Here is a 12686-nt window from a genome sequence, read left to right as displayed (position 1 = left end):
TTATAAAATACAGATATAGTAATATCTACCTTAACATATTTCACTGTCAACTTCAGAATTAATAACAAAATACATACTATAAAAATAAATAATTTTGAACAAAAATTATCATTCAGTGGCAAACAAAAATAAAGTATAAACTTTTCTGAGAGAGAGAAGTTTATTCGTATAGAACTATTTTTAAATACCATTATTCATTAAAATAAGTTCTGCTGCACCTTATAACATACAGATGTAGTTTATACTTTTAAAGAGTCTGTAATATATATTATTCATGCCTAAACAAATGTTTGATGGTGCAGAGACATTGCACGAATGATTTATTCCTGGAGGAGGGAGGGGCAGGGTTCTGAATGACCATCCAAATGTGATATTTCAGTTATGGAGGTAGAACTATCCCAAAGAGCTATACAAGGCCAATCCAAAGTCCCAACAGAGGATGACCCATATTTGACCCTAAATACTGTGAATGTGTGCAAGAGAGAGAGAGAGAGAGAGAGAGGGAGATGATGTTAACTCCACTGTCATCTCTCTTCAGTCTACAGCTACCTCAGTACAAGTCCTACTCGTGTGGAATCTAGGAGAGAGAGAGAGAGAGAGAGAGAGGTGTGTGTGCACGCGCGGAAGGCAACCAATGGTTACTGTTCCTTTCATCTTATCACAGAAAGTGCCCATTCCATTGTTATTATTAGCATTAGCAGAGGCGGCTAAGGTAAAGAAAGCCTGCACGAGAAGGAAGCAAAAGTTCAATGAAATTTACCGGTAAAAATACTTTGCCGAAACGGCATTTGTATTGTTGCTCGCTGGGTAAACAGATGGTGGGTGTTATCGGTCTGGAGTAGAAGTTGAATCCGACGGGAGTTTGAAACCCTCCCGAAGTGGAGGGGGGAAACCTGACCTTTTTTCTTTAGAATCACTAATTGAATCATGAACAGAGTCATATCGGAAGTTCTGGCGTCATAAAAAATGTTCGTAACGTAGTTTCACCGGTAAAAAAATTTTTTTGAAGTTTGTAGTGCTTCTCGTGTGGGCTTCCTTTGACTTTTTTTTTTTTTTTTTTTTTTATAAACAATTTATCCGCTAATCCACCAATGATTCTAAAGAAAAAAGGTTAGGTTACCCCCTCCACTTCGGGAGGTTCAATCTCACATGGAATTCAATTTCTACTCCTGACCAATAACACCGACCATCTGTTTACCAAGCGGGCAAGAATACAAATGCCGTTACGGCAAAGTACTTTTACCGGTAAATTTCATCGAACTTTTGCGTGCTTCTTGTGCAGGCATTCTTTACCTTAGTCGCCTCTGCTAATGCTAATAATAACAACGGAATGGGCTCTTTCTGTGATAAGATGAAAGGAAGAGTAACCATTGGTTGCCTTGTGCGCGCGCGCGCACACACACACACCTCAATTTCTCTCTCTCTCAGGCTTTCTTTACCTTCGCCGCAGAGGCATATGATGTAGGAAAGCAAGCATATACAGCATAAAAAAAAAAACACATCCATTTGCTCCTAAAACTTTGTCTAGTTCTTCCTTCAATTTAAGCTATCAACTTCCACAATAACAGATGGAAGTCTGTTCCAGCAATCAACTACCTACTGGCTAAAGGCAAATTTCTGCACATCTATTCTACAACTGTTTTTCTCAATTTGAATATATGTCTCCTCAGGTTCATAATCTCAGCAAGAGGAAGAATCCCATCAGCATTGAGCCTGCTCAAGCCCTTATACACCTTAATCAGATCACTTTGAACGTGCCTAGTCTCCAGATGTTGCAATTTGCAGAACTTAAGACTTTCTTGGTAATAGGACCCCCTTCGTTACCATTAACCAATCTTGTTGCCCTTCTCTGTACTCGTTCTAGCAACTCTGCATCCTTCCTAAAATGTGGCCGCCTGACCTGTACACAGTACACAAGATGTGGCCTGACCATTGCCTTATACAAAGGGACAATCACCTCCTTTTCCCTACTGGCAAAATTCCTGTATATCATTGACAAAACCCCCATGACCTGCTCTGGCAGCCTGTCTGCACTGCTCAGAAAACTTCATATCTGACTGCACAATTATCCCCAGGTCTTTTTCATTCTCTACCATCCTGAGTGTAGTACCACACAATTGGTACATTTCTGTGGGGTTGCTGCTAGCCATATGCAGTAACTTTGAATTTGTCAATGTTAAACTTCAGTTGCGACTCTTCATGTGCGAAAGTAGACACAAAATACTCATTCAGTTTGTCAGCTATCTGAGAAGGATCATCAACAGTAGAACCATTGATATCAAGTGGATCAACCCGATTCATCCCATTCCTTCTAGAGTTTATTTCTGTAAAGAAGTCTTTGCATCCTTTGCCAAATATTTCTCATAATCTGAATTCGCTTGCCTAACCTCCTTTGTGACTTGATTACAAACTAGCTTATATCTTATAACGTAGGCTATTGTGTAGCCTGATAATTTATATGCATCCCATGCGCTTTTCTTCTCTGCCATGAGTCTCACTAGTTCATCTGACATCCATTTAGGCTAAAACCTTGAACAGTATTTCTAATTGGTATGAAAAGCCTAGTAGCTTACAAGATTAATTCCTTGAATGTTTACCCATTTAGAATTTGCTGTTGGTAACATTATCAGTTGATCCCATTGTATAGAATTTAAAAACTGTCTGAGACCACTCTAGTCACCTTTATGAAACCAAAATCCCTTCCCTTTATCCCTGATGGTAGTTATATCTTTAAGTAAATCCCACATCAGTACACTGTTATCACTGCCACCCAGTGGTTCCTTTTTCTGCAAATTCTTAATGCACGAATAAACACTGCTGATAATCAGATCAAGAGTATTACTCCCTCTGGTTGCCTCTTGAAAATACTGCTGTAGAAAAACAATCATCCAATAAATCCGCAAATGTCTTGCTAGTATGCGAGTGACCAACTCCCAAGTTCCAGTCGATATTTGGGAAGCAAAAATCACCCATCACAAGACATTTTGATTTACTGGCTCACCCTATTTCTATGTACAGACGTTGGTTGTACTATCAGGATTCATTAGGCCTATAACACACTCCTACCCTCATACAGCAGACTCTCGATTTTCCGGGATAGATGGTAAAAAATAAATCCCAGATAATTGATTTCCCAGTTAATCCAAAAATACAAAAGTCCCCGACTTACGTAAGAGATACGCTCTAGGACTTCTTACTTCATTGAATTTTATGTAACTCGGGAATGACTAATAACATATTGCTACTATATTATTATTGACAAATCTGAATTCTGCACGATACTGTTAATGTTTGGCCATTTTCATAAGTCCTTATTAGTTTAATTTTCTGATCCAAATCGATGGCTTTCCTTTTGTTGGTAGATTTACTAGTAGTGTTGTCACATTCTCTTAGTCGGCACCATGATAACGGTCAAAACGAAATTTCTGAAAAGAACTTCACAGGATTAAGGGGAAAACACACTATTATCACCTCACGCAAACTCACATTTTACTAAAGCACATTTCTGGAGGTCACTGCCATTAAACAATTTGCACCTTCCGGGTTACTGGGCTTTTCTGTTCATGCATCTAATTATAAACGGGTAGTAAACTCGATGTTATTGCATTTGCCATAATACTGATAGCTGGAATTGTGTGGGTTTTTCGTCATTATGGTAAAATAAGTCCCCTTCACTGAAATCTTCAGTCATAAAAAAAAAAAACACCATAAATAAATTGTAAGAATCTTCTCTTTTTTCCTATTTTTTTTGCTTGTTACTCCGTATCTCCCTTAGTATTAGTATTATTAGCTATATGGCACAAGGAAGCCTTAGGCTCCCTTGTGCCATATAGTTAATAATAAAAAATTCCCAAGTTACCCTGAGAGAGAGAGAGAAATCACCAAGAAAAAGAAGAATGATGATATCCAGCTCAGGACCCTGGGTTTGCCAAGCCCATACTCACCAGATGTGAGCCCCTGGGGTTTTTTGCAATTTGTGCGTGCTGTGATCGTCGTTATTGATTGCTTATTTTATTTATTATTTTTGTTTGTTTTAAATTTTACAATCCTAAAAAAAAAAAAAAAAAATTCGAGTGAAAAAAAAATTTACGTAAATTCGTAGTTGCATAAGTCGAGGACTTACTGTATCAAAAAATGTTCAGCAACCTACGTAAAAAATATGCGATAGATAAAAAAACTTACCACGCACTACCCGCATGTCCAATACGATGCTTCCCTTTATTTTTTGCTATGTTGGTTTTAAGTCTAATAGCTTTCCTATATTTTTTTACGATGTTGATTTTAAATCTAATTGCTTCCCTTTATTTTTTACAATGTTGTGTATGATTTGATCACCAACATTATAATGGTTCCTTACAGATTTAATAGATGCACCGTTTTCAAACTTTTGAATAATTTCAATTTTTGTTTAACTGAAAACGCAACTCTTTTGTGTTTACCATCATTTTCACGATTTCTAAACAAAAAAAAAAAAAACAATTTACTATAAAAAAAAATCTGACATCACTGACATAAATAACGAAACAAAATTTGTCCTTTTGCGATGCAACGGAACACAACAATCAATGCAACACACTAAAACAAACTAAACATTTAGTTGGGTGTGAAGACAGTGGGGATTGCAAGATAATAGGTACACTTATCTCCCTGGCGTCTCTGCAGCCAGGTGGGCAGGAGCAGTAATGTGTAGCACATGCTTCTTGATCAGACCGGGTTCAAGCCTGTCACCCAAATATGGAGGATGCAGAAAGGTCAGGGAATGACCACCGCATATCCCCGCAGCAATATGGCCTTAGTTGCTAATGCTCCTAAAAATCCAAATAACAACAACATACCAACTAATCTCCCAATGACGACTTATAATGCTGCTTGTCGCTTATTTACGACTTACAAAATATCTGTTTATACCTATTTTAGGTATTATTTGAATTTTTTGATTTCTGGTCGATTTTTTTTTTTTTTTTTTTAAATTTGGAGTATGTTGATTAACCCATTGAACTTAGTTACCCATTGAAGTGTCTCGGTTAATCGGGAGTCTGCTGTATTTGCTTTTCCAGTGCTTGTCACACCAACCTGACTCAACATTGCACTGTCCATTTATAACAACTGGATGCACTTCCTTAGATTTTGTGTTTCTTAACTAACAGCATAACACCTCCCTTACCATCTTTTCTGTACACATTGTACTTCACAAATTCTAATTCTGCATTGCTTATATCTGTGTGACACCATGTCTCTGATATCCCAACATTATCTGCCTTTGGTGTCTTGACCAGCACTTCAAATTCGTTAAATTTATTTATTATACCCCTTTCATGCAAATATACACAAAGCTGTTCTTACTCTTAGTTACCCTAACACAGCACAGGTATTTACGTCAGTGGTTCTCAAAGTGGGTGCCGCTTACTCTTTATAGGGGTGTGGCAACATCAAATTTAGCATCGGCTTACATCGTGGCCATCGCTACAAAAGTTTGTCATCACCAGAAGAACAGATTTGGCATTATTTTCCTGATATATCCATCGACAGTTTTGACTGGATATGAAATCCATTTGTTGAATTGACATCTAATAAAATGGAGTTTAATCTTAAAGAAGAAGAGGAATTAATACAAATTCGCAATGACCGTACGTTGCGATTAAAATACTCTGAAATTTCATTTGAATCCTTTTGGATATTAATTAAGAAGGAATATCCCAACATAGGAGCCAGAGCACTTCAAGATTTGGTACAATTTTCTACCTTGTACTTGTGCGAAATCGAGTTTTCTATGCTCATTAATAACAAAACTAAAAAGAGGGAAAAACTGAAGTTGGATGAAAATGAAATGCAAGTATGTTTGTCTCAAGTGGTAAATGACTTTCATCAATTGGTGAAATACCACCACTTTGCTTATTGGAGGCTTGAAGTGGTGAAACCCATGTTTAGTCTCTAGAGCAAAGTTTCCGGCACCCCCCTCCCCCCATACTTCTCCTTCAACCCATGCACGGTACTAAGTACTATAGGTTTTGATGCCTTTCGTGTTTGGGGTTTTCATAAAAAAAAAAAAAAAAAAAAAAAAATACACCCATTATAAATGAACTATGTAAATCGCATCAAGCATATGGTTCACGTTAATTGTTTTGTTTTGTTATCTTTTTAAGAATATATTTTTATTGTAATAAGCATTTTTTCCTAAAATTAATAAAATTTCAATATAATTTTGAACCTTTTTTGTTTTTTTTTTTTAATTTTGAATTATTTTAGTTTCTGGATATAAATTAGAAAATGTACTTATTGTTCTAAAAACATTAAAATAAGTATGAAAAAACAATAAATATTATTTCTTTAATTTAGATTTTTTCATACAATTTATTATTCTGAGAGATATAGATATTGTGCATAAAATGTGGTATGAGGCCAATTTTTAAATAAAAAATTTTTTGTTTAAAAATCCTGTACCAAAAGTCCAACATTTTTTTCATGCATTTTTCAAAAAAAAAAAAAATTCCCTCATTGTCCTTCCACATGCACCACCTTACAAAATATTCTGCCAGCACCCATGCACCTGGTTCTGGGGGTGCCAGAATTTTTCATAATGGATTTAGGGTGTATTCACATTAAAAAGTTTGAGAACCACTGATTTACATGTTCCACAATGACCTCCACAATGAAATCCTCAGCACCTTGTTTTCCAGGCTGCTGCTTATTCTAACAGAAGCAGTGCAAGAATCACTTTCGCCTCTACCTGTGGCTATTGTTAATCTTTTAGTCTGTGAATCGCCCAAGGCTAGCAGTTTTCCAACCCACCTAACACTGTCTTGATAGCATCAGCAAATACCCATTCTATTTAAATGTATCCCATTCCTGTAGAAGCAGTCTCTCCTGTTAATAAGCACAGACCAAGCTGAAAAAAATTCTACCCCCATGAGCCTTGCACAATCTCTCCGGGGTCAAATTGATTGACAAGTCTCTCAACATATACTCCCTCCTATCGTGTCTGGGCAAAATTGCAGACACTTTCAAATTTAACCCTAACTCGTGACTTTTTTTCAACATTTACCTGTACTTTTTAAGTAAATCTGCAGATCTCCTACTCTTGATGTCATTAGTGCAACATGTTCAACAATATCACCTTTTGTGCCCTTAAAATATGACATCTGCTCTACAACATCATCTACTTTTGCCCCCTTGTAGACATACCCTGGTCATGTTCCACCTCTTCTTTTTGCAGAATATTTTACCTGTCTCCCTGACAATACAGTCACAGACAATAATTAGTTCTTGTGGGACCAACACATTCTACCTTAAAGATTGCTACTGTGTTGCCTGATGCACAAGAGCAAGCTCTGTCGTTGAGTTGGGCAGCTGAGTTTATGCCTAAATTCACAAAGACATCCTCCTTGGCTAAATCTTGCCTTGTTCCAGAAAGATCTGCAAACATTTCACAAGTTGCACATTTTTTTTAGGCTGCGATGCATTGGAGAGTAGCCCCTTCAGTTATCGCACGACCAACGGCACTCCCACTGCTTTGTGCCAGTTGCATTGCTTTGTTGTTCTAGTCTGGAACATGATTTCCATTTGAATACAATTGATTAACAATGAAAATTAATAAGGTTTATAAATTTAATTAATTAATTGTAAACATTACACTAGATTCCTAAATGCAGTGATATGTATTACTCTATCTAGTTTTACGTCATACCTTGTGCTAATAAGTTTACAATATATGTTATGTTATACCGTAACAATCACAATGTTATATGTCCAACAAGTGAATTGGATTAAGTTAATTATAATATATAACAAAATTATCCACTAATGCCAACATAATTGATTCAAACTTTAGAGCTACCTATTTACCACAACATTAGCATTAGCACATGATGCAAGAAAGCAAGCTTATGTAACATTAGCCAAAAAAAAAACTTCTAATTTCACTCGCTCCAAATGTTTGTCTAGTTCTGCCTTGAATCCATTTAAGCTATCAACTTCTACAACGATAGATGGAAGTTTGTTCCAGCAATCAACCACCCATTGGCTAAAGGCAAACCTCCTCACATCTATCCTACAACTGTAGGATAGATGTATTTATTCTGAGCAAAAGGAAGAATCCCATCAGCATTGAGCATGCTCAAACCATTCGAGCCTTTATACACCTCAATCAGATCACCTCGCAGGTGCCTAGTCTCCAGACATTGTAATTTGCAAAACTTAAGCCTTTCTTCGTAAGAGCAACCTTTTATTCCATTCACTAATCTAGTTGCCCTTCTCTGTACTTGTTCCAACAACTCTACATCCTTCTTAAAATGAGACCTCCAGACCTGTACACAGTACTTAAGGAGTGGCCTTATACAAGGGGATAATCATCTCCTTATCCCTGCTAGAAAAATTCCTATATAGCATTGACAAGACACCATGAGCTACTCTTGCAGAGTCTCCACTGCTCAGAAAACTTCATATCTGCCTGCACAATTACCCCCAGGTCCTTTTCACTCTCTACAACTATCAGTGTAGTACCACTGAGCTGATACATCATTCTGGGGTTACTGCTTCCCATATGTAGTACTTTACATTTGTCAATGTTAAACTTCATTTGCCACCTCTCAGCCCATCTGCTCAACTTTTCTATATTCTGTTGCAGCAGCGTACTGTCATTAGTGCCATTAACAATCCTGTCGACCTTCCCCATGCCATTGAACAATGGCATGGGGAAGGTCGACAGGATTGTTAATTGATTGGCCCATCAATGAGCATTATGAAAATTGATTCAGAATGCTCATTGATTGGCCCATCAATGAGCATTATGAAAACTGACTACACCATCTCTAGTGGCCCCGGGTGTCAAGCGTATTTCGAGGCCAAGCGATATTCTTGTGATATATAGAGCGCTCTTGTAAAGTGATTAAAGTTATTTCCTTTTAAGTTCCTACATTTCTATCAACAGCCTTTCTTTAAAACTAGTTCTATACTTGAAAACCACAAGTTAGAACACAGAAAGGAAACACACCTTTCTTTTTCCTATATTTCTTGTTCTATTAATCAACTAACACTTCAACCGCTTGGCCTCTGAGCGGCACAGCTCCTGCCTCCCCGTGGCGGGGGCCGGTAATCTGGGGGAAAAGTTATCCCCCAGGGCTAAAAGGAGCAACGATGGATAAAAATGACTATCCACCTCTAGAGCCTTCAAACTCAAGGCTAGATAAACCAAATGATGAAGACCTGAACCAACCAAAAAGGCTCCGAAGAGAAGTGCAGTGCAATGAAATGCCAAACTTTCTGGTGGTGATACACTCTCTCTCTCTCTCTCTCTCTCTCTCTCTCTCTCTCTCTCTCTCTCTCTCTCTCTCTCTCTCTCTCTCTCTCCAACCAACCTGTCGGCAAATTATCACCATTCGTCATCCAAAGATTTCTGGAATCGATTGCTGGAACACCAAAAATGGTTAAACGACTGCAATCCGGAGACCTATTAATTGAAACAGCCAACTCCAAACATTCCAAGTGGCTGCTCAAAACAACGACATTTGGTGGCCTGCCAGTATCTATTACTCCACACAACACCTTAAATTCCTCGAAAGGTGTTATAACCGAATGGGACCTACTTACAATATCAGAAGAGGAATTAGTTCAAGAACTGAGTAATCAAAAAGTAACCAACGCCAAACGCATAATGACTAAAAAAGATGGAAATCTCGTCCCAACTAGGTCAATCATTTTAACTTTCAGTACCCCAGATTTGCCATCCTCAGTAAAAGCTGGTTATTTAAACTGCCGAATTCGGGCTTATATTCCTAATCCCATTTGTTGTTTTAAATGCCAAAAATATGGACATTCCCAACAAGCATGCAAAGGAGAAGCTATTTGTCCGATTTGTGATTCCAAGGAACATGCACAAGCAGACTGTTCAGCATCAAGTCCCATTTGCCCCAACTGCAAAGAAAGTCACCCAGCATTTTCAAAATCCTGTGAAATGTGGAAAACAGGGAAGAAAATTCAAAAATATAAAATTGAACACAAAGTCACATACCCCGAGGCAAGCAGACAGGTTATGTCGACCATGTCCAGTCGTTCATTTGCATCCCACACTCGAAGCTTTATTTCAACATCAGCACAAACAGATGTATCAATACCCCCCAGCACATCTATGGCTAATTGGGTTAAAAATACATTATCTAATTCAGGAAAAGACACACATCAAACTAAAACCAGTGAATCGATCAACACTCCAATCAGCATCCCAACTGATACTTGGACAGTCTCGCATGATAAAGAAAAATTAAAAACTACCAAAGACAACAAGAAACCTGAATCATCCACCAATAGTATGGAAGTAGATGTACACTCAGATGTTGAAGAACCCATACTAGAACTTCATGCAAATGACACTATGGATACTGGGTGCCCCAGCTTCCCAAAAAAAGACCGGAAAAAGTGCTCAAACAAAAAACAGTCTGATGAATCATCCTCAACTAAACCTAAATGAACCACAATATCTTACAATGGAATTGCAGAGGTTTTCGTTGCAACACTGACGATATTCAATACCTAATTAACGATATTCTCCAGTTGCCTTCTGTCTACAGGAAACTTACCTGACCTCACAAATTTCTCCTTCAATAAAGAACTATTGCCTTTATCGAAGAGATCGAAATACCGCTAATGCTGCCCATGGTGGTGTAGCAATCCTAGTAAACTCGAAGATCCCAACTAGACATATCCCACTCCAAACTGAAATAGAAGCTGTTGCTGTTCGCATAACTCTCCATAGTGCAATAACACTTGTCTCAATCTACCTACCACCAAACCGTACTTACTCTTTAAAAGATCTTGAAGACCTCTTTATACAGATACCTCCACCTCTCTGTATATTAGGGGACTTTAACGGGAACCACCCATTATGGGGCTCTCCTAAATTGGATAGACGGGGCCGACTAATTGAAAGCTTTTTAGAGGCACTAAATTTCAGTATACTCAATACTGGTGCACCGACACACGTACAGCTCCCATCAGGACACACTTCAGCAATAGATCTCTCAATTTGTTCACCAGTACTAGTCCCAACCATAGAGTGATTATGTAATAAATGATCCCATGGGCAGTGACCACTTCCCAATAGTGCAAATTTCTGAAAGCAAAGACTCCTTCAATTCAATCCTGCAGAAAGTGGAAATTTGTCCGAGCAGACTGGGCAAAATTTCAATCATCAATCGACCTTGATGAGGAAAAAATCCGCCTCCAACATATTGATGATGTGACAGATTACATCACGTCGCATCTTCTAAATGTGGCTAAAAACACAATACCACTATCAAATCCCCCGGGCCGAAAGCATTATAATTACTGGTGGAATGACAAATGCACCACAGCAAAGAGAGCAAAAAATAAAGCCTGGAATTTGTTGCAGCAATGTCCGAGCACAGTCAATCTCATTAATTATAAGAAATTAAGGGCAAAAGCACGCTTCGTACAAAAGCAAGCAAAGAAAGAATCCTGGACCCGTTTTGCCTCCAGTTTTCACAGAAATACTGATTCCAAAATAATATGGAAAAAAAATTAGACAGCTGTCTGGTAAGTTTCCTACCATACCTTCTCCAATCCTCTTAGAATGGGAAAGATCTCTCTAATCCAGTAGATATAGCTAATGCTTTGGGCAATACTTTTGCCGAAATCTCAGCAGCAACAGCCTATCCTAACCTCATTCCAAAGAATTAAAAACACTGAAAAAAAGCATGCTATTCATTTTCAAACTGCCCGTCTTCTCCCATATAACAAACCTCTGCAATATTCTGAACTTTTATATGTCATTAAAACCGCCCGCAATGGTACTGCTGGGCCAGATGGGATTTATTATGTCATGCTACAACATCTTGATGACAAAGCTTTGCGCTGCCTCCTGGTCTTTTACAATCGCATATTTTTAGAAAATGTTTTTCCAGCTTCTTGGCATCGCTCTACAGTTTTGGCATTCCTGAAACCTGGAAAAGATCCATCCAACCCCAATAGCTATAGACCCATATCTCTCTCAAGCTGCCTCAGCAAAATTCTTGAGAAAATTATCCACAGAAGACTCGTCTGGATCATTGAGTCGGAACAGCTAATGAGCCATAGTCAATATGGCTTTCGTCAAAACAAGTCATGCTTAGATCTAATGGTAAAGGCTGAATTTGCCATCCGTAATGCTTTTGTCAAACATGAACATCTAGTAATGGTTTCAATAGACATAGAGAAGGCTTTTGATACCACCTGGCGGTATGGTATACTTAGTGATCTTTACCTTCTCGGACTATGAGGCAACCTTCCTATATTTGTTCAGAACTTCTTACATACTAGATCATTTCAAGTTCGATATCAACATGCCCTTTCCACAACTTTCATCCAGGAAGAAGGTGTTCCACAGGGATCAGTACTGAGTGCCACTCTTTTTACTCTGAGAATAGATTCTATCACTAAGCAGCTTTCAAATACAGTTGAGACTTACCTTTATGCAGATGACCTTTCCATCTCCTGTCATTCTCAAAACATGAGGTCTATTGAAAGACATGAGGTCTATTGAAAGACAGCTTCAGATATCACTTAATAAAATTCAACAATGGGTGAGCCTCAACGGCTTATCGGCTCTCCCAGCAGAAAACAGTTGCCATCCACTTCTGTAGACAACGCAAACTTCATCCAGATCCTGAACTTCAAATTTCTAACATCTTTGTCCC

The 12686-nt window shown here is 38.1% G+C and overlaps 1 protein-coding gene across 1 annotated transcript in view; it reads right to left on the bottom strand.

Moving 5' to 3' along the window:
• The window catches only part of ValRS (Valyl-tRNA synthetase), a 394022-nt gene that overhangs the window by 199729 nt on the left and 181607 nt on the right, over positions 1 to 12686 (bottom strand). The gene's annotated exons all lie outside the window — the stretch shown is intronic.

Source organism: Mastigoproctus giganteus, chromosome 9 (assembly GCF_048544385.1).
Source record: "Mastigoproctus giganteus isolate SK-2022 chromosome 9, ASM4854438v1, whole genome shotgun sequence".
NCBI classification, from domain to species: domain Eukaryota; kingdom Metazoa; phylum Arthropoda; class Arachnida; order Uropygi; family Thelyphonidae; genus Mastigoproctus; species Mastigoproctus giganteus.
The sequence above is the reverse complement of the archived record's forward strand: the minus strand, read 5'-3'. Positions and strand labels throughout refer to the sequence as shown.